This window comes from Lissotriton helveticus, chromosome 3_1 (genome assembly GCF_964261635.1).
Source record: "Lissotriton helveticus chromosome 3_1, aLisHel1.1, whole genome shotgun sequence".
Classification (NCBI taxonomy): domain Eukaryota; kingdom Metazoa; phylum Chordata; class Amphibia; order Caudata; family Salamandridae; genus Lissotriton; species Lissotriton helveticus.
In genome coordinates, this window is record NC_136061.1 from 284,781,747 (window position 1) to 284,806,538 (window position 24,792).

A 24,792-nucleotide genomic window follows, 5' to 3' on the forward strand; every position below is an offset into this window, starting at 1 on the left:
TCTCATCTTATGATATATGAGTTAAGCTGGTTTGCAAAGACTACGAGGGCGGTGATTTAAATGCCGGTTATTCATCTGGAGTGTAGACCATTTTGTTAGAATGAATTGATCCACACTGCAGTCTATAGAGGCTAATTAGATAAGTGCATAACACTTTATTTTCATGTGATCTGAATGAATTCTTTGTTTTCTTTGATCTGTGTAATCATGATGTGCTCCTTTTTGACAATAAAAAAATGACAGAAAATGAATACTAATTAGGATATGGATGATGGCACAAAAGGGAAAATATATCCATGGGCCACAGGTATTGGTGCTCATGGCGAATATAAAAGATGTATTAAAATTGCAGGAAAAGCCCCAGCTAGAGAAAGAGTGTTTTTTGCACAATACACTACCCCTTGAGCAGATGCTCTACCTTTTCATGATGTGCTAGAAAACAATGTGCTTAAAAAAATGGAAAGATTGGATGCCACCAGCACTGAGTTATTTACTCCCGCTGACCCGGAGTCCGACTGTGCTGAGGAGGGGGCTGATGTGGGGAGCTTGGATCCAGTGTAAGGACCCTCTGTAGCCACACAGATATTCCTTGATATGTATGCTTGTACATAGCTGTGAACCCCATAGGTCCATACTACGTTATAATGACTGTGCCTTAGCTGGTCCCCGCATATATGACCTACTTCGTTCGACTCTGTACAAAATAAGAATACAAAATAAGAAAATTAGCGAATGTACTAATAGTTTCTTATCCTTAGAGCACAAATGCAATTTTCCTTTCCTCCTTCCATGCTTTGCTCCTACGCCGCCCAGCCTCCGGGATGTGGGCCGTATTTGGCTGTGTATTATCCTTGCAGCAGCGTGTTATCATCTTTTACATGTAAGCGGTCTCGATGACCATGTATTTTGTGCCTACTTTATACTGTCGCAATAAAAATATATAAAAAAAAAAAAATGGAAAGATTTAGATAAAGCATAATTTCCAAAGAGATATAATTTGGAAGAGTTTGATGAGTATTTTCCCCAAGTCCAATAAGTGAATACTGTACTCGCAAGAACAGCACTAATATCCCTCTTGTCATCAGACGAATAATCTTTGCAGTGCTTTAAAAAGAGAATACTCTGCACCATATTTTGCTTTGAGGTTTAACACTTATGCCGCTTATGCCTCTCATGGTACGAATACAAACTTCTATGCATTATTTGACTATTTAAAAGACAATAAGCATCCTAGGTAAATTCTGGGTATGATTGAACTTCTAGCCCAATGTCTTTCTAATTCCACCTTAGACTTGTAATGGGCTGCCTTAATGTCAGCTGGGACATCAATGAGCTGAGTCACAAAAACAAGGCAATCCCCAATAAATAGACTCGCATAGCGATGACCAGCAGACACATTTAAATGAAACACTGCGGTTGCGCTATGACAAAGAAAAATACCACCTAACAATAAATAAACCAACACTGCCACAACCATAGAGGAGCAATGGAAGGTACTTATCTGCTGGTGAGCAGGAAAAGAAAAAGGAGATATCCCAGCATTCCCCGGACCTTGAGGACATACGTGGATGCTGATTGGTTGACCTCTCGGACTGCCCTTTCCTTTTCTGAATCACGTCTGTCATGTTATGCGTAAAAGGATTATCAAACCTTTCACGGCCAGGGTAAGAAGAGTGGGAGATTTTGGAACACTGGCAGTCTATGTCCTAGGAGGAAAAGTTGAAGGCTAGGGTCATTGAAACTGATGGGCACTACGATCAAAAGAATGATATCTCCTACATCACCAGGCATGTGTGTGCAACTATAGCAGAAAGAAGAGTTAATAGCCTGCCTGTATTTTTCCAGCAAGCACACATAGTAGTTCCCTGTGGAAGTCAATCAATGGCTTCAGGCAATGGAAGGTTCAGCAGGGTTCGATGTGGGAATACTTCCAGATTCCATAACGAAGATACATCCCACCACCAGCCAGATCCTCAAAGCAGCAAGGAAGATAGCGGGCCAGACCCATAGCAGAATCCTGTATCTAGATGGAGGAAGCTGCATAACTGCAGACAGATGCCGTAATGATAAGAGGCTCTTGGGGCATTATCATGTGGTGATGGAGCATGCAAAGGAGGTAGTAATGGAGACTTCAACCCACCAGCAGGTTATGGCAGAAATAGTTTCAGCAGATACTCCAGGGATAGGCTCAGTCCTTGGAACAGCAGTAGAAGCACCATTGTTTCTAGAAAGTCTGGCTCGTTTGCTGAGAGAAGAGTAGGTCTAAGTCACCAGCCCTCTTGCATTCAACAGTTGTGCTCATGATAAGCAGTCTTGATAAGGTCCACGTCAGTGAGGCTGTAGAGAAGTCTTCCTGCAGTATATGAGGACATATACCCTGTCACCATGCTGGAGGAATTGGCAGGCCTCAGTAGGACACTCAGGTAAGATATAGTTCACCTGAGAATGGAAACTGTATAGACATTCTATAAACTTTCTGCAACATTGTAAAACAATATAATAATTTTAGTGCAGATCCAGTTCAGCAGAGCAGACGGGCAATTAAGGGGAGCATCATGGGTTGGCCCATGACTATTTCCTACAGGCTCCGATTTGTCTTCACTACTGCGGACTCAAAGAGTATGGCCCGATCACTGCTGAATCGGGTTGGTACCCTGATCCTAGGAATTAAGTTTCTGAGCAATCGCTTAGCTACAGTAATTCCATAGGTTCTGGCACAGGGGTTTGTTTCCACCCATTCTGAAAACATTCATACCACGACGAGGCGCAATTCACACATTTAGGTAGCTGAATAAAGACAATCTAGATATGAACAAAGGAGCCCCAAAGGGGAGCAGCAAGGGCTAAACGACTGCCATGTGGCACAGGAGTGGCAACAACTTTGGGCAACAGAAGAAAGGAAGGGCACATACTAATGGGTTGCAGCAGCAAGCATCATATTATTCCTACCAAGGTAAGCTGTTCAATGATACAAACCAGAAGACTGGAAGTAGAAATTTTAGTGCGACCATGCGACCACACACCCAATGCTGTGCCTCCACACCCGCTCTGGGTCTCTTTTACACTGCTGCCTAATCTAAGATTACTTTTCACTATCAGAGGCTTTCTTTTGCAATTGAGACACATCTTTTATCATTGGCACAGGAAATAGATCTGTTTTCACGACATATAGGGAAACATCGGCAGTTTTGGACAAAGCAGCATTCTTTTTTTGGTTATACTCAATTTTATTGGGTTTTAATAAGGTGTACACTTGGCCAACACATGAAGCTATAACATAATTTCCATGCAACTCATCTCTTACAGTATATATTACAACACAGACCACATCTCAAACCAAAGTCAATCCCATTTGCCCTTTAGCTGAACAGGCCCAATCACTTTCCACATATCTTCTTGTGCTTATTCGGGCAACCCCGGGCTTTGTACACCGGTTGCTCTTATGCTGCACACCAGTCCAGTCCTTTGCGCCATTGGGAGATCGTGGGCGGAAGGGAGTTTTTCCATTTAGCGGCAATGTCCCTCTTAGACACCATAATGGCAGTACCTAAGAAGGCCTTGTCTGCTCTTGTTCCTTCTGCGCACTCCATCACTCCCAAATGTAAGATTCGGGGCGTAAGGGGAATCTCCCACCCCAGTACATTAGTCAGCTCCTCATCCACTTGCTTCCAGTACCTCATTATGAACCTGCATGACCATGTCATATGGTAAAAGTATGTGGGCGTGTCTGTACATTGTGGGCAGTTGGAACTCTGAAGGTGCCCTGCTCCGTGAAGTCTGCTAAGAGTAAGATACGCACAGTGAGGATAATAAAACTGGATTAATCGCAGTCTCCCTGAGATGGTAATTGCTCGAGCAAAGCAGCATTCTTAGCAGCTGAACATGATAGGACACTGCACCTTGAAACATCATGAGGGTGCTGGTGAGCAGCGCACTCCACTGCCACCCTTCCCAGCAATTAGTTTTTTTTTAAATGAATTTTTTATTGACAAACAACAAAAACGTCTTGGATACACGAGATATACAGGGTACAAAGCATTACCAAATTGCATAGACCATAGAGTGAAGCGACAGTGTCTCTAACTGATAAGAAAGTTGAATCGTTCTTGAAATTACAGTCTTTGAGGGTAGCATTTAAACAGTGTGTATTCATCTGTGAAAGTGGGGGCTAGAGTTTATCTTGGCTCCTTCGAGGACTCTTCCCCCATCGAATCCAGTTTGTCTTCCATCCCTCCGATTTCCAACCCATAGTAATCTATTCAAGGAGTCCAGATCTTTTTGAACTTGCGTGGGTACCCCCTTGCTTTATACGTAACTCTCTCAGCTACCATGTATAGATCTATACATGCTTTCCAGTCCTTCAGCGTGGGGGTACGGGGAGGAGATTTGGGCTCCTTCAGTTGCAGGCTATGTCTCTCTTGGCCACCACTAATCCCAAGTTGGCTAATAAGAGTTTGCTACGTGGTAGTTCGATTTCCGTATGGATACCCAGGAGAACAAGCTTAGCTTCCAGCTCAAGTTGTGCTCCCAATATGTTGTTCAGTTCCCCAAATAGCTGGGCCCAGTATGTTTTTATTTTACTACTCTCACAAAGTGTATGTATAAATGTGCCTCACTCGGTCTGTCATGTTAGGCAGTCTGGAGTTTCTGCTCTTCCCATTATATGCAGTCCTGCTCTATCAAAATAGATCCTATGTAGGATTTTGTATTGTCTGAGGCGTAGCCTCTGCTTAATCGCTACCTCTTCTGGGTGCATTAGGGCTGCCTCCCAGTCAATGTCTTCCATCAGCCCTGTGGTGATCTCTCATTTGGTTCTAAGTGGTCCCGGTTTGTCAGGCATATTATTTAGTAGTGTTTTGTATGTCCATGAAATTGCCTTGTTCGGGATTTCTTCCTGCCATAGTCTGCCCTCTAGGTGGGAAAATTCACATATTTCCGTTATGTTTAACCCCTCTGCCTTCCAAGCGTGTTTCAATCTAAGATAGGCATAATTTTGAGTGTCCTTTATTTGGTATGTGGCTTGGAGTGTGTCAAAGGGTGCAAGGGTATCTCTCTCTAATATATTCCCCATCTCGATCATGTTTAAAGCCCCGGAGTTTCCTAATCTCGGGTAATCTCACTCCCTCCCACAAAGGCATTTCTCTAATGAGTCTAGTGTCCCATTTCATTTCTTTCTCTGCTCGCTTCCAGGCTTCTATCACCATTTGGGTGGCTGGTAAAACCCGGCTAACACCCTTGCCTCCAGATAGATAGTGTTAGTGTGTATGGTGTTGAAATTGGAGTTTCTCGAATGCATATGTAGGATGATCTCTTGCAATATGGCCCCATTCATTAATTACGACTAGGTGGGCTGCCCTATCATAAGCTCTTATATCTGGTAGAGCAAGACCCCCGTGGTACGGGTAGCGTTAAAGTGTTTGTAACGCCACTCTTGGGTGGGCCCCGTCCCATAGGAGTACTTCTAATTAGTTATATAAAGTTGTAAATATAGCCTCTAGTACCCTACTATAGGTGTTTCGTAGTATGTAAAGTAACTTAGGGAGCGTAATCAACTTGTACATGGCGGCCCTACCCATTATTGTCAGTGGGAGTCGTATCCATCTTGTGACATCCTCTTGAAATTCTGCTAGAACTTGCTTAATGTTGTGGGTCAGACTAGCAGCCTTGTCGGGGGTGATGTAAAGGCCTAGATAACTAAATGCTTCTTGGCCACCTGCAGACATCCCGGAATTTCTTGAGCATCGATGGAGCTTCCCACTGAGTATAAACTAGACTTGCCCCAGTTAATTCTGTAGCCTACATGGTGGCCATATTCCTCAAAAATGTTAAGGATCTTCGGGAGTGTCCTGGCTGGATCAGTGTCGTATAGCAGAATATCATCCACATAGAGCGAGATTCGCTCTTCATCTAATATTTGCCCATTATCCGTAAAGCCACTTATTTCGGGGTGGGATCTAATTAAGCACGGCAGAGGCTCTAGAACTAAGGCAAACAGTAGTGGGGATAAGGGACATCCCTGTCTGGTGTCTCTTTGGACGGGCCAGGTTGCCGAAGTCACCCCGTTCACTCGGACTCTAGCCGCCGCTTAGTGTAGAGGAGTTCCAGCCACTCCATAAAAGCTGGCCCAAATCCAAACCACACCAGGGTTTTTTTCATAAACGGCCAATGAACTGTATCGAATGCCTTTTCGGCGTCAAGGGAGAGGAGCACATGTTAATTATCTCTGTGTCTTACCATGTCTATCCAATTGGCCAGCTGGCAAAGACCAAGGTGTGTGGCTCATTTGGGCATAAAGCCAGAGTGGTCCCTGTTTGTGAGGGGGTGATAACTGCTAAAAGGCGCGTTGCCAGGATAGTTGCTAGGATCTTCGTCTCTATGTTAAGCAATGATATTGGCCGGTATGACCCAAAGTCCTCCGGAGGCTTCCCTGTTTTGTGGATTACCCCCACTGTGGCAGTTTGGAGGTCAGGTGGGAGTATTCCCTGTTCTTTCGTAGCTAAAAACATGTTTAACAGATGTGGGCCTAGTAGACTAGTGTTCTGTTTAAACAATTTAGCGGGTAGCCCATTTGGACCCGGGGTTTTCCCAGATTTCTGTCTTCCAATTGCCTCCGTCACTTCCTCAAGAGTCAGCTCTTTTTCTAGCATGTCCCGAGCCTCCTGTAAAGTGTGGGGACTTCTATTGCATTTGTGCGTCACTCGCTAGTGGCCTAGCTCTATATAATTCGGCAAAAGTGCCTGCTATGTCTTGGTGTGTCGTATGAGTCTTTCCTTGTTCCTGAATGGCTGCCACCCATCTCGCCTCTGTCTCTTTCCTGCTCAACCAGGCCAGGAGTTTCCCTGCTCTGTCCCCTGTCTTGTATAAACAATGTTGAGTGGCCAGAAGGTGGGTTTTAACTTCTTGGTTCACCAATGTCCTATATTCCCTTCTTGTTATCTCTATCTGGTGAAGGGTATGATAATCAGTCTTGGCCCACGCAACTTTCTAAATCTATCACTTTGTTTTCCAGAATCTCGATCTCTTGAGCCTCTTTTCTTTTTTTGCATGCAATAATGTTTTGCACACTATCCTGTATCACTGTCTTAAACGCCTCCCATAATGTGGTCGCTGATGTCACTGAACCCTCGTTCTCGTTAAAATATAGTTCTGAGTCTGTGCAGATTTCCATGGCCACGTCCCAGTCCTGTAGAGCCCAGGCACTCAGTCTCCAGTCTTTGCTGTGTCACCTGGTTTTCCCTCCCACTGTCAGCCACAATGATGAGTGGTCAGATATGCGCCTTGCCAGGTATTCCACCCTCTCTACCTTCTCTATCTCTCCAGCTGGGGCAAAAAGATAATCTAGCCTGGAAAATACATTGTGGGTTCCCAAGAAGTAGGAATATACGTGCAGTGCTAAAATACAAGTAATCACGGGCCACCGGAAAGATCCACCCACTCTCAAACGACAGCGATTACTAGTCCTCACCGCTATACCTAGAGAGGCTAAAGACAAAACCACCAGCAATCAAGGGGAAAATCACCAATTGCCTCCTAATCAACTGCAGATCGGCCTCACTTCATGCAACGGACTTAGCCGAAGCTATCCTCACACATGACATTGACGTTGCGTTCCTCACTGAGACCTGGCTAAACAAGACATCTCCTCCCTGCCTAGACATGCTGGTACCACCTGGTTTCTCCCTCATCTCCAAAGACAGGATAGAACAACGAGGAGGTGGGGTCGCTATCATCCACAAGGACAGCTGGAGCATCACAGAAACCTCCTCCTTCGAGTACGACTCATTTGAATGTCTATCCGCTGTCATCAAGACCAAAGACAACGACTCTCTACTGTGCCATCTACTCTATCACCCCCCTGGCAGAAACAACGAGTTTGGAGAACAACTATCCAACCTGATTGCACAAGACGCTCTCGGCGATTCCAAAAACCTAATTCTGGGTGACCTGAATCTCCGATGGAACGAAACTCATAACCCTCTAATCAGATCTCTAACCAGCCTCCTCGCTGACAACAACCTTACTCAACACTGCACTGAGGAGACACATTACAAAGGAGCCATACTGGACGCCATCATTGCACAAAAGAATTCAATCACGGTCAACCACATACTTCCCGTTGACTGGTCAGATCATCATATGATCTTATTTCACATCAATCACCCCATCATCCCGCTTAAACCTCCCCAAGACCCCACCAAATGGTCGAGAAACCTCTCCCAAGTACCCCAAGACATCCTAGAAGGTCAGCTAAGTTCACTTCTTCCAGACAACTCTCTGCACTTTTCGACCAATGATCTCATCGACCACTATAACTCCGAGCTAGTCTGCATTCTCGATAATCTAGCTCCTCTAAAGCTCAAAAGAAGCCGTGCTACCCCATCTAGAACCTGGTTCAATGCGGACCTCAACGCAGAAAGAAGATCGCTGAGAGCCAAAGAAAGAATGTGGAGAAACAACCCAACAGCCATCCTCCGCTTACAACTAAAAACAGCCCGCAGGAAGTATAACAACCATATCAAAAACAAGAAATCCAGCTTCTTCCGAGAGGCACTAGCCAATTCCAAAAACAGACCTAAGGAGCTCTACAACATAATCAGACATCAAACATCCAAGCCTCTGCCCACACCCCTGCAGGCGTCCAAAGAACTATGCGATAACTTCGCCAGCTTCTTCAATGATAAGGTCTTAAAAATCGAATTATCTCTAGACATCAACAACTTACACCGCCAGAAGAGCAACGCGGCTATCCCACAGGCCCTCCCATCCGGCCCATCTCCCCTCCATTGGCTAAGATTTCGCCCCGTGCAGGAAACTGAGATAATCTCGTTGATCTCGACCTCCAAACCATCAGCACACATCTCAGACCCCATTTCTCCCTCACTAATCAAAAAAATGAAGCTCACCTTAGCACCTATCTGGGGCAAAATCATAAACAGCTCCCTACAAAGCGGAGTGGTCCCCGACTGTCTAAAAATGTGACAAGTCACCCCTTTGCTGAAAAAACCCGGTCTTGACACTACTGACTTGAACAATTTCAGACCGATATCTAACCTCCCTCTGCTCGCTAAAACACTGGAACGCTGCGTACTCCTGCAATTGACGCACCATCTGGACAACATCAATCTCCTGGACCCCCTCCAATCCGGCTTCAGACAAGGCCGCAGCACAGAAACCGCGATGCTGAACATCATAGACGACATTCACGGTTCTCTTGACGCAGACAAGTGCTGTCTCCTCATACTCCTTGATCTATCCGCAGCTTTCGACACGGTGGACCATAAGCTCCTCATAAAGACTCTGCAAGTAAGAGCTGGCCTCGGTGAGGTAGTTCTCGAGTGGTTTTCCTCCTTTCTACATAACCACTCGCAAATAATAAAAATTAAGAACTTCACCTCCGAAACCCAGCAAGTCAACAAGGGTGTCCCCCAAGGATCAGTACTTTCTCCTCAGCTCTTCAACATCTATATGGAACCGCTCGCCAAACTACTCAGAAATGCCAACATCCACTTCCACCTCTACGCGGATGACACGCAGATCTACCTGGAAACCTCTTCTCTTAATGACATCCACAGACTAAATACTGTCCTAAATGATGTTCAAGATTGGCTGACAAAGAATCACCTGAAACTCAATCCCGACAAGACCGAAACTCTTCTCATCTCAAACAAAGAAGACAACCCTCAAATCATCGAGTGGCTGAAGTTGATCGATGCTCTTAAAGGTACCCTCACGCTAGCTGATTCCGTAAAATCTCTTGGTTTCACCCTAGACCCTAAACTAACCTTGACAAACCACATTAAGAACTCGGCAAAAAGTGCATTCTTTAACCTCAGACTTCTGAACAAAATCAAACCTTTCATTCCCAACAAGGACCTTAAAGTAGCCACGCAATCTCTAGTTCTATCTAGACTGGACTATGGGAACTCAATCCTAACAGGCATCCCCAAATCGCACCTGGCCCCACTAAAATCAACATTGCATGCGGCAGCGAGAATGATCACAGGATGCAAAAAAATCTGACCACATCTCCCTAGCACTCAAAGAACTCGAATGGCTCCCGGTGGAAATGCGTAGTTCCTTCAGAACGGCCTGCCTAACCCACAAGGCCCTCCATACCGGAAAACCAGAATACTTGGCAAACAAGCACAAAAAAGCTGGCCAAGCTAGAAATTTGAGAAGCTCTAACTCCCTGCTGGTCATCCTACCAAAAACCAGAAAGAAGAGAACTGCGGACTGCTCCTTCACTGGAAATGCCCCCAAAATATGGAACTCTATCCCCCCGCACATCAGAACCATACCGTCCTATGCGGAATTCAAGAGCCAACTCAAATCCTTGTTCCTTATCCGTTCCCTAGGTCGTGGGTAACTAGGATCGACAATCATCCCCAGAACTATGTGTTATCTCTGTATCCTATTACCAAGAAGTCCTACTGTACGAACGTTTCCTCCCCCCAAATTGTCTTTCGTTGATCGCATTTATTTGTTACGTGTTTTGTTGTTCACCTTTTCATTCCTTTTACTGTAAAGCGCTCTGCTACCTTCGGGTCTTGTTAGCGCTATAGAAAACTTCTAAATAAATAATAAATAAAATAAATATAGTCACTAGATGCAACAAATAACAAAAGTGTATGGTTCATTGATGGAAAATATATTTTCCATCAATGAACCAAAAACTTTTTGTTATTTGTTGCATCTAGTGACTATATGGTTTTTTTCTCTTTATACCTTTTGCTTGATTGTGATCAACAAGGGAGTCGGTGTTAGGATATCCAAATGATGACACTGGCCTATCTTGGCAATTGATGGAAATCCAACTGCCTGTTGATCGTTTATATTTGACTAAATGTGCAAATATTGCTGTCCTTTCTCGTTCTGACGCTTCTTTTTGACCAACAGATTTTTTCACGATAACTCTCTTTCTGATAGCTATGAGGTTGCGCGCTCACAAGATCTTTGTTGGTTCTGATTATTGTTTCCTTTCGAGGTTTCATCGTTTGAATCCAAGTTTTGTGTTCGTATAGGTAGCAAGGGTTTTCCCACATTGGCTCTTCATGCTGTCGCTGCGCGTCGCAGTATTTTTCCTCTAGGTCTCTCATGGCCCGATATCTCCCACTTGTCCGTTTACGAGGTGTCTGTTTGGGCCGGTCGACGTCGCAGCGAGGGCCGTTCTTTGATCCAGATCCATGCCTCCTCCGGGGTTTGGAAGAGCTGTGAGGAGCCCTGGAAAATTACTTTAAGCTTGGCCGGGAAGAGCAACATGAATTAGATCTCGAGCGTTCTTAGCTTTGCTATGACTGCATCAAAGCTTCGGCGCTGCTTTTGCACTTCTTGAGAATAGTCAGGGAATACCATTATCCACGTATTAGCGTTTCTGACTTCTCCTCTTTGCTTCAGTTCTCTGAGTATAAAATCGCGATCCTGAAAGTTTAAAAAGCGATTAATTAAGGGTATCGGAGGGGCCCCAGGCGGCAGATGGATGCTTGGCATTCAGTGTGCTTGCACTATGATAAAACAGGGTGAGAACTGTGCTTTTGGGCGGGAGCCTTTTAGCCATGACATTAGGAATTGTCCCAGGTCTGCTCCCTCTGTGCTTTCTGGAAGTCCAATGAAATAAACATTGTTTCTATGGGCCCTATTTTCTCCATCATCTACCCTCCAGGATACCTCTTTCATCAAGGCCAATAGCCCAACACTTCTCTGTGCATGGTGTGGGGAACGTCTTCCACCTCAGAGATAAGATTTTCGGCTTCTGTGACTCTCTGTGGCGCCGCGGCCAGGGCGACTGACGCTGGAATCTGGGGATCAGGGTTCGATACCCGGCTCCAGCGGCAGGTTAGCCCAGCACCATGCGACTCTGGGCAATAGCTTGCTTAATCTCCCCGACGGCCCCCAGCGCCTAGAGACCCTAACGGGTGATTGTGCGCTATACAAATGTGGATTATTATTATTATTATTATCTCCCTGAGACCTTTCGCAAGTCCTGAGGTAGTAGCGTTACCTCTGAGCGGATATTCCCCTCAAGGACCTCTCTAGCCGTATGTATTACTTGCAGTATGGCTGCATTGTCTGGCAGAGGTGTAGTTTCTCCTTCCGCCCCTGTTGTTGTAGCTTTTGCATAACGGTCCATTTTCCCCTGTTCCGTTGGTTTGGGGTCTTTATCTTTCGCCATCGTACTCAGTTTAGTGTGAGGTCTCTCTTGCTTGTCAATACTTCCAGCTGCTTATAAGCTTGTTTCTTACGAGTGGGATAATCAAGGTGTTTTCGGATCACTCTATAGTCTTCTTCTTTGCTCTTGGACTCAGGAAGTTTCATCGAGGCAGTACAGCAGTGGCTTGACTGAAGTTGTTTAGGTATCTCCGCCCTCTCCCTGCATGTAGTTGATTCTCTTGACAGTGCCCTGCAAGGATCTTGGATTCAGGGTCCCTAAGGCCACCTCTCTATCTCGTGCTGCACCCTCTAAGTTCTGTATCAGGTCACCTGGAGTATGAATAATGGGGGAATCTGCGACTCTCAACTGTCTGTTCCCCAGTTGCCGCCTCCCTCTCTCACCCGCTACCCTCCACCGGGATGGTACCGCTCTTCTGAGCACAGTGATGGCAGGGGGTGTTCGAGGTTAATGGCCACCTGCTTGTTCTTGGCAGCTAAATGTCTCGGGGTCACATGAGGTTCTCTGCTGCCGCATTATCAAGGATTTCCCCTCTATATCGTTTCTGCTTCTGCTGGCCTCGCCTCTTTCACCCCGCTGAAGGCCCGGGGATAGGTGCGATCAGGCCTGTCAGTGCATCTTGTATTCTGGCTTTCGATTTAATGCTGGTGGGGGGGGTCACTATACTACACCAGGAGTCCAACTCCGAGAGGGGCCCTGGGCTTGTGTTACCATGAGTCGTGTCTCTCCTCTGTGTCGGTGCGGTTTGGGTCTCTGTGTAGCGTTCAATTATTGCTCCCAATGGCGCACCCCTAGTGTGTTGCTGCAATCTAATTCCTGTTCGCTGATCGATTTTTGCATGACAGCAACCGATCTCCCTGGGCCCTCACCTCGAGGTATTCCTCACTGGGCCGGCTGTCCTCTTTCACTTCTCTGGTCTCTATTCCGGATTATGGCTGGGCTTCCGCCGCATTCCCGGGCAGGCCCGGTCCCCCCAGCAGAGCTCTCAATCCGCTGCACGTAGACGCGCCAGCCCAGGGTCCAGGTACTGGTCCCGCTTCACCGGGGTTCTCTCAGGGTCCTTTGCGATGTCACCAGGGAGGTCTCCTATCTCAGACAGGCACCTCTAATAGTGCCGGCGACGGGCTGAACCAGTGCCGGCACCGCAGGGCGCCAAACTCATGGTAGGCCAGAAGACGGCCGCCGACCGGGGCACTGGGCGTACCCCTGCAATCCTTTGTTGCACTGCAAAGCGCAGTCCGCGGTCACCTCTTCTGCCCACGGCACTGTCTACGGCTCCTCCGGCCCTCCAGTACCTTCAGTACTCACCGGGCTACAGAGGCGAGCGCAGGCCAAGTGGGCACTGCGCACTCCAGCAGGCAAGCGCTCGGGGGATGACTCTAGTTCAGGTACGTGTCCAGATTCCCACATCTCACACATTCCCATGTCTCAGATTTGGGGCCTCCAACACTCTAACAATCCAGATCTCTGCTGGGCAGCAAACGCAGGCCAGCACGTTGTATTTTCTACGCGGCACTCTGGTCTCTCTAGCCGCCGCCATCTTGGGCCATCCACTCCGATTTCACTTGGTCGAGTCCGGGAGCTTTCTTTCGTTCAGAATTCTCATTTAGCCTCTATTTTTTAGCGCTTGCACTTCGGGGGATAATCAACACCATTTATCGGCATTCCGTGGCTTAAAAGGACAGGATGATTACCAGGATTAAATCGGGCCGGCGGAGCTGTCACACAACACAGCTATCCGGCCATGCTGCGGCCACGCAACCCCTTTTCCAGCAATACAAACAATTCAGAACATACTGCCTATTTTTTATACGGGTAACTGCTGAAGTCAAGAAACCTCTTTGCATCCATATGAGCCCAAAGGCATGCGTTACTCCAAACGCAATCTGTGTACACATAAACAGTCTTTTCTTTGGCAAGAGTGTAAGCCCAAGTGAGAGCTATGAGCTCTGCAACTTGGACTTTTTTTCACTTTTGGTAAGTTACAGCGTTTCACAACTTGATATACAATGCAACTAGAGTACCTTCCTCATTTTTGAGACAAGAGCCACCCCCAAAATAAATTAAATTACATTCATTGATGGGCCCGTCAGTTAAATCAATATGTGGATTAGTAACGGCGGTAGTGATCATAACAGTGATGTGGGTCTCCATGTTCACTGGTAGGCATCAGAGAAGCAGGATTCAAAGCTGGACAGTGGAGCAAATTAATATTAGAGGAAGACAAAAACAATATTTAATATCAGGACAACCATGCCATAGAGTGATACTGGGTTTTTATGGTAAGGAGAACCACAACCATTGAATGAGCGACTGCAACAGTTAGAGCTGAGTGCTAGCACAATATTTTAGATGCTTCAACAAGAATTGCGCCCACAGATTATAAGCAAGGTGGAAATCCAGCCGCGACTGGATACAAAATTGAGGAGTAATAAGTTATGGGCGTTTTCTGATCTCCATGGCATTTTACCAGCACCACAGGTGCAAATCCGTTTTGTTCATTACAATACAGGGTTAGCATAATCAGAGAGCCCCAAGGCAGGCATGGACATCACTGCTTGCTTTTTAAAAATATTTTTTTTACAAATTCATTTTCAAATTCAGTAGACCACTGCAAGGGTTCAGAGGTGTTCTTTTCTGAGAAATTCTTGTAAAGCCTAGGCCATTTCAGCATAACCCAACATGCATTGTCTACAATACTCTGCCATCCTAACGAGGTATGTGGCTGAGAAATAGTTACAGGATAGGGCAGGGCAACTTACCCATGGCTTCAACTCTTTCAAAGAACAGGTGGCGCTTGCCAGAGTATAACTTGTGGCCAAGGTATCGAACTTGGGGAACTCAAAACTACAATTTTTACTTTGAAGCCTTAAATCCCTTCTTGAACTATTTGGTGAGGAGACAGACTGAGTCCTTATTGCACGGATCTGGAGTGATGGATTTGAACAGTAAATCATCATCATATTAGAGTAGACCCGCCCCTTCCTCCGGGGGAAACCAACATGTCCAAATCCTTCTTTAGCGCTTGGAAAAAGGCAGGGATGCAGGAGACAATGGTAGCAGGGGTAGAGACCACAGAGAAGTTTGGGATCACCACATTATTCATAGCCCTAAAGTCTTGGACGTACCTGTACATGTTAGATTTCTCCACATTGCATATCAGAAGAATTGGTCTGTTACACCTATTAACAATAGGGACTAGAACCTTTTCCTTGATCACATCAGCTTTTACAGGGCAGATGTTTTCCTATGCCTCTGAAGGTACGCATGTTATTAACTCTGTGGATCCCATAAATCTATCTAGTTCTATTTGGAGTACGTGTACCCCTGAATAAAAGGAGAATGCATGGCTCTCTGGGTGTACCACTCTCCACTGATCCTCTAGTTCCCATCTAATAGTCCTTATGCTCAAACCATGCACCAGCTGTCTACCTGGATCTATGGGGAGGGATGGTAACAAACGATACAGACCACACATTAAATTATAGTTTACCCCCATAGTTGAATATTCCCAATGGTCCAGATGAGGTGCATAAATAGGGTGTAGAGGAACTGTACCTGTCTGGTATTGGGTACATACACACAATCAACTAGTAATGGCACCCTGTCCAATTCCCCTTTGATTATTGTGAATCTACCCTCCAGGTTGACTGCCATCAGTGTGATTGTGATAGAGACCCCAGGTGTTAGCTAGATTAGAGTACCACTTGAGAAAGCTGTAAACACAGTGCCTTGTGATGCTCCTATCCAACTCTGCTCTAACCTCTGTAATTCGGGGCCTGTCATATGTGTTTCCTGTAGGCAGGCTATGTATGTTTTTCTCTGCCTGACGAACAAATACACCCTATTGTGCACCTCCAAGGAAATAGTAATAGAAAAAACAATTTCCGACACCCCTACAAGAGACTTTTCTAACTTCACAAATAAATTGGGTGCCCAAAGAGCAGGACTAACCAGTGTTGTCATCTGGCTCAGAAAGACCGAGGGTGTTTAAGGGCAAAGAAATGTAATATCTCACGAGGTGCGCCTGGTTGTCTCACATAAAACGCCCACCATCGGCCAATGGAACACAATCCAACTAACCCCTGCTTCTCATCATGAAAGGAGCAGAGGATGGCACTCAAAAGTCATGTAAGACAGATCATAAAAAACAAACAACAAAGTAGCCCTCGGTTGGTGTCTTCATCAACCACCCCAGGGCAAGTGAAAGAACATCTGCAGTATGCCTTCACCCAACACTCTGCTAGTGGTGTTTGGGAAAAAGGCCCTCTGAAAAAATATATAGTGCACATGTTCACTCAACAGAAAAATTGGTAAACAATGTCTACAAGAAGCCATTCTTACAATTAATTGTCCCTCGTCAAGGAAAAATATGATTCAATCAACCGATCATAAATAAACCAAAAATAAACACATCAACTTAACTGTGGTGCATATATATATATGTACGTCTTTGCAAAGTTTCAAGGGGGGTGATCTTGTGGTCCAGTGCAGTGATGCTAACACTCCACTGTGTCTAGGATAACAGCTGTGACTCAGGCTGTCAGTCAGTAAAATCCAATTGAACGGCCTCAAATATGTCTCTTTGGGTGCGAGAGACAAGCAGGGATTTCCCTTGATGTTGATCATCAGTTGGTCCATCGGAAACAAAATAGGTCATCTGTAAATCTGGGGGGGACCTACATCGGTGTCCCCGGTCCTCCAAATGTTATCGCCTCTGCATCGCTTGATTTCGATTGGGCTTCTGGTTCTCTTCAAGTGTGGATATCGGAGGCCAGCATCGGTCTATTCGCCACCTCCTGCTACCTCGTGGGGATCCCCAGGGCAGCTGCCCCCATGTTGTCTACATCGTCTCTTCCATGTGGTGTCGGTCTTGGCTTTCCGGATAAGGGCTACATCATGGCTTTGCGCTCTTCCGCTATGTCCAGGCTTCATATAGGGTGGAGAAGAAAAATTATTTATTGTGTGCTGTTACTCGAAGGTTCGTTGGGTAGATAGGCCATATTGTATCACTAAACTTTTCAGCAGCAGTTTGGCCTCGAGAAAACCCTGCCTCCTCCAATGTATCAGGGTCATGTTATTGTGGAAGTTGCGGATTTCATGTTTCTCTAAGTCCCAGCTGCCGTGAGACCGGGCCCTTTGTAGGCTATCATCACTGTCCAGATAGCCACCGTAAGCCATGGCAAAGGGCACCCTAAGGGAGCAGGGCCGGACTAGGAACCAAAACCGGCCCTGGCAAACAGCTCGACCAGCACCTGGTGGGGCAAGGAGCTCTTTGCCAGGGCAGGTTTCGGCCACTTTTGTTACAGGGGGCTATTATTGCAAAAACGGCCCTCAGTAACAAAAATGGCCCCCCAGGGGTCCAAAACTGACCCCCCCACCCTGGCGGCACACCGGGGAAACGCCTGGTGCCCTCTAGGAACAGTCCGGCCCTAGAAGGGGGCAGCCGCCTTGATAGAACTGCGTGCAGTCCTGCCAAGCGTCACGCAAAAGGTGTGACGCTCACGCATTTCAGTGCGGTGATCCGCATCACCACACTGAAATGCATTGTCACGTATTTTGTCACCTGCCAGTGGCAACTGCTCTTTTCAGCTCCAGAGAGAGCCTGCATTGCTTGGCTGAGCTCCTAAATACTTAAACCATCTGCTCCTCTCAGCTCTGCTGGCTGAGTCAGAGCGGCGCTACAATGTATCAACAATGCGGCGATATTCGCAGTGGCGCAGCGTGGCGCTCAGCGCCGCGAACACAGTCCACACTACTGGCAAATAGAGGGGAAGGGGGGGAGCTTCACCTTGTTTAACATTTTGGTGGCTGTAGCAGCACACGGGAGCTGTCCAGTAATATATTGAAAAGGTCAAGGCTGAGCCTGTTTATAACGATGTTATATACAATATATCCCGAGCATAACTGAATTGTGTACAAAACAGCTAATGAATGAAATAACGTATTCCAAAATAGGTGTCTCCTTCTTCTTTAATGTTCTTTTGCAGCATCTCTTTGGATTGCTAGCCAACACGTGTTTCGTCTATTTACAGCAGTTTATGCAATTAGACTTAATCAGGGAAGTCTGTTTATTTACGTAACTGGTGTCACCACTAGCTTGCTGTTCAAAACGACGTTGTCTATAAGCTTAAAAACGTAGAAAAACGGTCGAGTCAACGAAGAAATAGGACCCTTATTAGTATTAATGAACAGGACACTCATCACGCCTAGTCCAATTTCCACATCCGTATTATTTCTGGTGTTGGGAGTCACGATGGCAGCACGAGTACGGCGTCTACGTTTTTAAGCTTATAGACAACGTCGTTTTGAACAGCAAGCTAGTGGTGACACCAGTTACGTAAATAAACAAACTGCCCTGATGAAGTCTAATTGCATAAACTGCTGTAAATAGACGAAACACGTGTTGGCTAGCAATCCAAAGAGATGCTGGAAAAGAACATTAAAGAAGAAGACTGACACCTATTTTGGAATACGTTATTTCATTCATTAGCTGTTTTGTACACAATTCAGTTATGCTCGGGATATATTGTATATAACATTGTGAATGTGGTTTACTACATTATTTATGACGTTAGATAGACGTCATTGTCATCCCTTGTAGCAGCTCCAACAACTCATTCCAGTACTTTTGACAATTGAGCGCAAATTAAAAACCTTCTATCTATTGCTTTTTGTTGTGTTTATAACGATGTAGCCCCCCCACCAGTCTTTTATTATCCTAATTTTGCTAAAAGGGGTTAGTTTAGGTAGAAATGCAGTTTATTAGCAAAGCTAACCGCAAACACTGTGTTACGTTTTAAATACTAAGGGGTCGATTAGGATTGCGGTGAATCCGCATCCTCGTGGCCGGTGGAAGCCACCGTGCGGATTCACCGCTGCGGTGATTGAAAATACCCCCCGCCAGATTAGGATGGCAGGGGGGTCATCTGCGGACGGGAAGACCGTCCATCGCCTTTCCGCCGCGGTCGCCTTCCGACCGTGGCGGAAAAGCTCTAATATGGTGGCGGTGTCTATCAGACACCGCCAGCCATATTAGGATGCATGCGGAAACATGCTTTTCCACGGCGGGTTTTTCGCCGTGGAAAAGCATGTGGTCTTTTGTGTTTGGGGGCCCGTTGCGGGCCCCCAGGGGTGATGGGGGTGGGGGGTGCGCATTGGGGGTACCTATGGTACCCCCCTGCCTTTGCATGCAAAAAGCGGCAGGCACCGCGCGGTGCCTGCCGGTTTGTGCATGCAAAGGGAAAACATGCATATTTAACATTGCGGAGGGTGCTGCTTGAAGCAGCACCCGCAGCAATGTTAACTATACGGGATGTGACCGCCAGGGTGGCGGTGACATCCTAATTCCGAGGGAGGGAACGCCGCTGGCCCTGTGTTCCGTCCCTCCACCTCGGGGGTGGCGGACGGACGCAGGTCCGTCCGCCATCCTAATAGGCCCCTAAGTTTGTCCTTCTGCAGACCAGACACAGTTGAAATATACTGCTAGTATGGATGACGTGTCATACTCATTCCTACACCTTGTAATCCTGATTGTTAAATATACCATTTCTTAGAATGAATTACCCACGAATTAGTCATTGTCTCTGTATAATGTGTAAATGATGTAAAGTACTCTGACACTGTCCGCTAGTATAGCAGCCCTATAAAACAAATGAAATGCTCATGAGAGAGGGGCTATGTAGGCGAATTAATGGAGGGTGTTAGTAAGGGAATCTGTAAAAAAGGAGGTCCTGGGGATGTTGCATCGAGCATCACCTGCGCTAATGTCCGCTTTGAAGAGTGAGTCAGTGATGTATGTCACTGTGCTGTTTGACATTGATAGTTTTGTCCAGTTGTGAAGGTGTTCTATTAGGTCTTGACAGCATGTACAAATGAACTTCAATAGTTCATTGCTTACCTTACAATGGAAGTGACAATTTCTTACATCCAATAACTATTTTTTTTGTATTTAACTGTGTGTGTCTTTGCAGATGTACAAAGAGCGTTGATAAGTGTTTATTGTTTGTCGTTGCTCAAATGGGTGTAATTTCTGATATTTAATTGTTCCCATTGACTTCATTGCTTGATTTTGCTTGCAACAAAGTGTCACTCATAGTCCTAGAATGTCACTCATAATTACACTGAACAAATTTTAATGTCACACATAAGATCTTCGGCTAAGCCGGCGCTGAGATCTCTTCACTGGCTGCCGATCCGCGAAAGAATTACATTTAAATCCCTGTGTATAACCCACAAGTTGCTTCAGGGGAGGGGACACCCTAACCTTAGGAATCTTATTCGCCCCGACAAGTCCTCTCGATCTCTCCGTTCGGATCTTGGAAACCTGGCCATTGTCCCCAGAGTGAGGAAAGCGCGCTCTGGGGAACGTCGTTTCTCGGTCAGTGCGGCTACACTTTGGAATACCATTCCCGCAATGATTCGAACGGAGTCTAGTCATCTGAAGTTTCGAAAACTCCTTAAAACTTTTCTTTTTCCTAATGAGTCCTAATCAACGGTACCCTCTTCAGTTGTTTCTTCTTGGTTCTGCAGCGCTGGGACGCTCTCGGGCAGCCATGCGCTTTATAAATCAAATTTCAATTCATTTCATTTCATAAGCAATCTGAAACATTGGCAGCTATGTGCGTAGGCTCTTTCACCCTTGAGGAATTTAGACTGAGTGTTTGGAAGTACCGTCTTGAGCAGCCAGCCCACTAGGAACAACTCCATGGAAGGCGATTCTATTTGCTCAAGAACGCCCACCACTATTATATTGTTGCGGCGAGACCACCCTTCCGTCCTTTCTGCCCTTTCTTCTAAGATCTGCATCTCCTGGTGCATGCCATGTACTTGTAGTTGTAGAGCTATGACGATCGGCCTCATTGTGCCGGTACACTCCCAGGAGCCTCTATGCACTCTATAAATTTGTCTTCTTCATTGTGGCAAAAGTACATTTGGTTCCACCATCTGTCTAAGAGCTTCCTATGATCTGCTCGGAGTAGACTGACATCTATTTCAATAGCCTAGATTTTCTGTTCGAGTGCTGTGCGAGTTCCTTATCGCCTGAAATGAACTGGATAATTCTTTATTTGTTTCAGTTAATTAAAACCGTTACAAAAAGATAAAAAGGGTACTAAAAACAGAAGACAATAATTAAAAGAAATTAGATTTCCACTTGTAAAATCTAGTACACCATCTTAGCCAGTGCAACCGATTGCCTAAGGATCAATTTTCAGCTGCCAGTATCTCTAAAGAACGAAGTGCATACACAAATAATACAATTCCATCAAATGATAAGCTAATAAGTGTTCTTTTAGACTTGGCTTGTTATTAAGAATCTGACCCTCGTTTCAAAGCATTAACTGGCAGCCACAGCTGTTCAGTGAAATGACCGTTAAGAGCTTAAATGTCAAGTGCTGCACCTTAAACAAAATAGCTGTGATTATATCTAAGAATACGGGTCATTCTAACACAAAAAGTGCAACCGTTAAATAGTTGGTAATTTCTTTGTCAATTAATTTGTTGGTGCTGTCGCAGTCCATTCTCTTCCGAGTCTTAAGCTGGGGGCTTCTACTTACAAAGTTTTATCATTCAAGTGTTTAGCTGCCTGACACATAAATTTCAGATAGCGGAATGACAAGCAGCAACTGCATCTTTACAAATTCTCAGTTTAGTCTCCAATCTGCCTATAATGTCGGGTCCAGTCTGTGCACTTGATCTGGATGACGCTGAGAGTGCAACCATACTATGGTCGTCCAGGGGGACCACCTTCTAACCCCCGATGCATGCAGTCTTTAGGGTGCATTTGTTCAAGGTGTGAGTCTTTGTAGAGCCACTCGGTGCCCTTTTAGTGTGTGTGGTCTGAATATTGCAGCCGCTTCTGCCTATCCATCCCCCCTCCACAAGTTAGGTCCGTATCTGACATCATTGGCCCTTGCAAAGGGGCTCCTGTGGCAGCAAATCTCAGCCCGGGTGGGATTGCTGCCAGTGCAGGCAGCCCTTATGTTCAAGTATGATATTGACTGTCAGTAATGGGCTCTGGGATGAAACAGGATATTACCGGTGAATCAGGAGAGCATCTCTCAGACATCCGCCATCTTACCCAGCTAGGCCATAACCTCCAAGGGTAGGCATCTTAATCGGGTTATCTCTCTCCACATTGTCGGCCCCATGGATGACAATTTGAAGTTTTGTAGAAGCTTGTGGAGATGTTTCCAAAGTTATTTCCCTAGTTTTTAAGTAATTGAAGACCCAAACACCAGCACCAGAGACGCCTTCAAAAACGCCACCCGCATACACCACCAACTGATCCGAACTGCCAAGAAAGTTGCATTCAAAGACCGACTAGACAACAACGCCCACAACAGCAAGGAACTATTCAACATCGTCAAAGAATTTTCCAACCCCACTGCCAACTCCAACGACATCACTCCCTCTCAAACCCTTTGCGACTCCCTAGCTTCGTTCATCCACGACAAAATCGCAGACATCCACAACAGCTTCGACAACCAACCCGGACACCAACCCACCCAACCTTCCACCGTACCTTCACCCCCCTTGAACATCCTTAATGACTGGAACCCAATCTCCACTGAGGACACCATCCGCCTGATGAACTCCATCCACTCAGGATCCCCCACAGACCCATGTCCTCACCACATCTTCAACAAAGCAGACTCCATCATAGCACCCTATCTCCAAGACGTCATCAATTGCTCCTTCAAATCCGCCACCTTCCCGGAAAGCAGGAAACACGCCGAACTCAGCGCCCTCCTGAAAAAACCCACAGCTGATCCCACCGAACTCAAAAACTACCGCCCCATTTCGCTCCTACCATTCCCGGCCAAAGTCATCGAGAAAGCAGTCAACAACCAGCTTGCCGCCTTCCTCGAAATCAACAAATCCCTCGACTCATCACAGTCCGGCTTCCGAGCCAAACACAGCACTGAGACCGCCCTCATCGCAGCAACAGATGACATTCGAACACTACTAGACAATGGAGACACAGTCGCCCTCATCCTCCTTGACCTCTCCGCAGCCTTCGACACAGTCTGCCACAGCACCCTTTTACAACGCCTCAACAACATCGGAATCCAAGGAAAAGCACTGGACTGGATCACCTCGTTCCTCGCCGGAAGAACTCAGAAAGTCCGCCTCCCACCGTTCAAGTCGGAGGCCACCGAAGTCACCTGCGGCGTGCCACAAGGCTCTTCACTCAGCCCCACCCTCTTCAACGTATACATGAGCCCCCTCGCGGCCATCGCACGCCAGCACAACCTCAACATCATCTCCTACGCTGATGACACTCAGCTGATCCTCTCCCTCACCAAAGACCCAAACACCGCTAAAACCAACCTACATGAAGGAATGAAAGAAGTAGCCGAGTGGATGAAGCACAGCCGTCTTAAACTGAACTCAGACAAAACAGAAGTCCTCATCCTAGGTACTTCCCGTTCTGCATGGGACGATTCTTGGTGGCCAGCTGCCCTAGGAAAAGCACCCATTCCAACGGACCACGCACGGAACCTGGGCGTCATCATGGACTCCTCTCTCTCGATGACCAGACAAGTCAACGCAGTTTCTTCATCTTGCTTCAACATCCTCCGCATGCTCAAAAAAACATTTCGCTGGATCCCCACCGAAACTAGAAAAACGGTCACCCACGCACTAGTTACAAGCCGCCTGGACTACGGAAACACCCTATACGCCGGTACCACCGCTAAACTTCAGAGAAAACTCCAACGCATCCAAAACGCATCAGCCTGACTCATACTAGACATCCCGCGTAAAGACCACATTTCCGGTCACCTAAAAGACCTCTACTGGCTCCCTATCAATAAGAGGATAACGTTCCGCCTCCTCACTCATGCACACAAAGCACTCTACAAACTTGGACCAGAATGCCTCAACACGCGATTATCCTTCTACTCCCCCCCCCCCGCCAGCTACGTTCCTCCAACCAAGCCCTCGCTGCGGTTCCACGCATCAACAAATCCACCATGGGGGGAAGATCATTCTCCTACCGAGCGGCTAAAACATGGAACTCACCTCCGCCTCACTCAAAACCACCCAGCCTTCAGAAAGCAGCTCAAAACCTGGATTTTCGACAAATAATTCCCCACCCTTCCTCAAGCGCCTTGAGACCCTCTGGGTATGTAGTGCGCTATATAAATTATTTGACTTGACTTGACTTGACTTCATATTTCATATTAAAAAGACCGGTAGTTCATACACCAATCTATCATACTAATGGGTTTACATAAGAAACTATTTGAAAATTTGGATGCAGCAGACCGGTCACGGTTATGGGCAAAAGAGACTTTTTTGTAGCCATAACATCGGCTAAAAGATTAGAAATAATTGAACATAATTCAGAAAGTTATATTCTGGGATCTTTGGACATTAAAAAGCATTACTGATTTACTCACAAAGGACTAAAGTGTTTTGTTCTTCTAATGCTTTGTTTCTGGCACACAGTGCTGAGAATAAGCGTAAAAAGGTTACAGTACCTACCCTCAGTAGATGGATCAAACAGGCTATCCCACAGAAATACATTTTAGCAGGGAGTGTAGTCCCATTGAATTTCCAATGTTGATTGACTATGTCGGTCTCCACCTCCTGGGCCGAATCATCTGGAGTCTCCCTAC

The 24,792-nt window shown here is 46.2% G+C and overlaps 1 protein-coding gene across 2 annotated transcripts in view; it reads left to right on the plus strand.

The window, feature by feature from the left end:
• TBX4 (T-box transcription factor 4) overlaps positions 1 to 24,792 on the plus strand; it is a 758,647-nt gene that overhangs the window by 229,456 nt on the left and 504,399 nt on the right. The gene's annotated exons all lie outside the window — the stretch shown is intronic.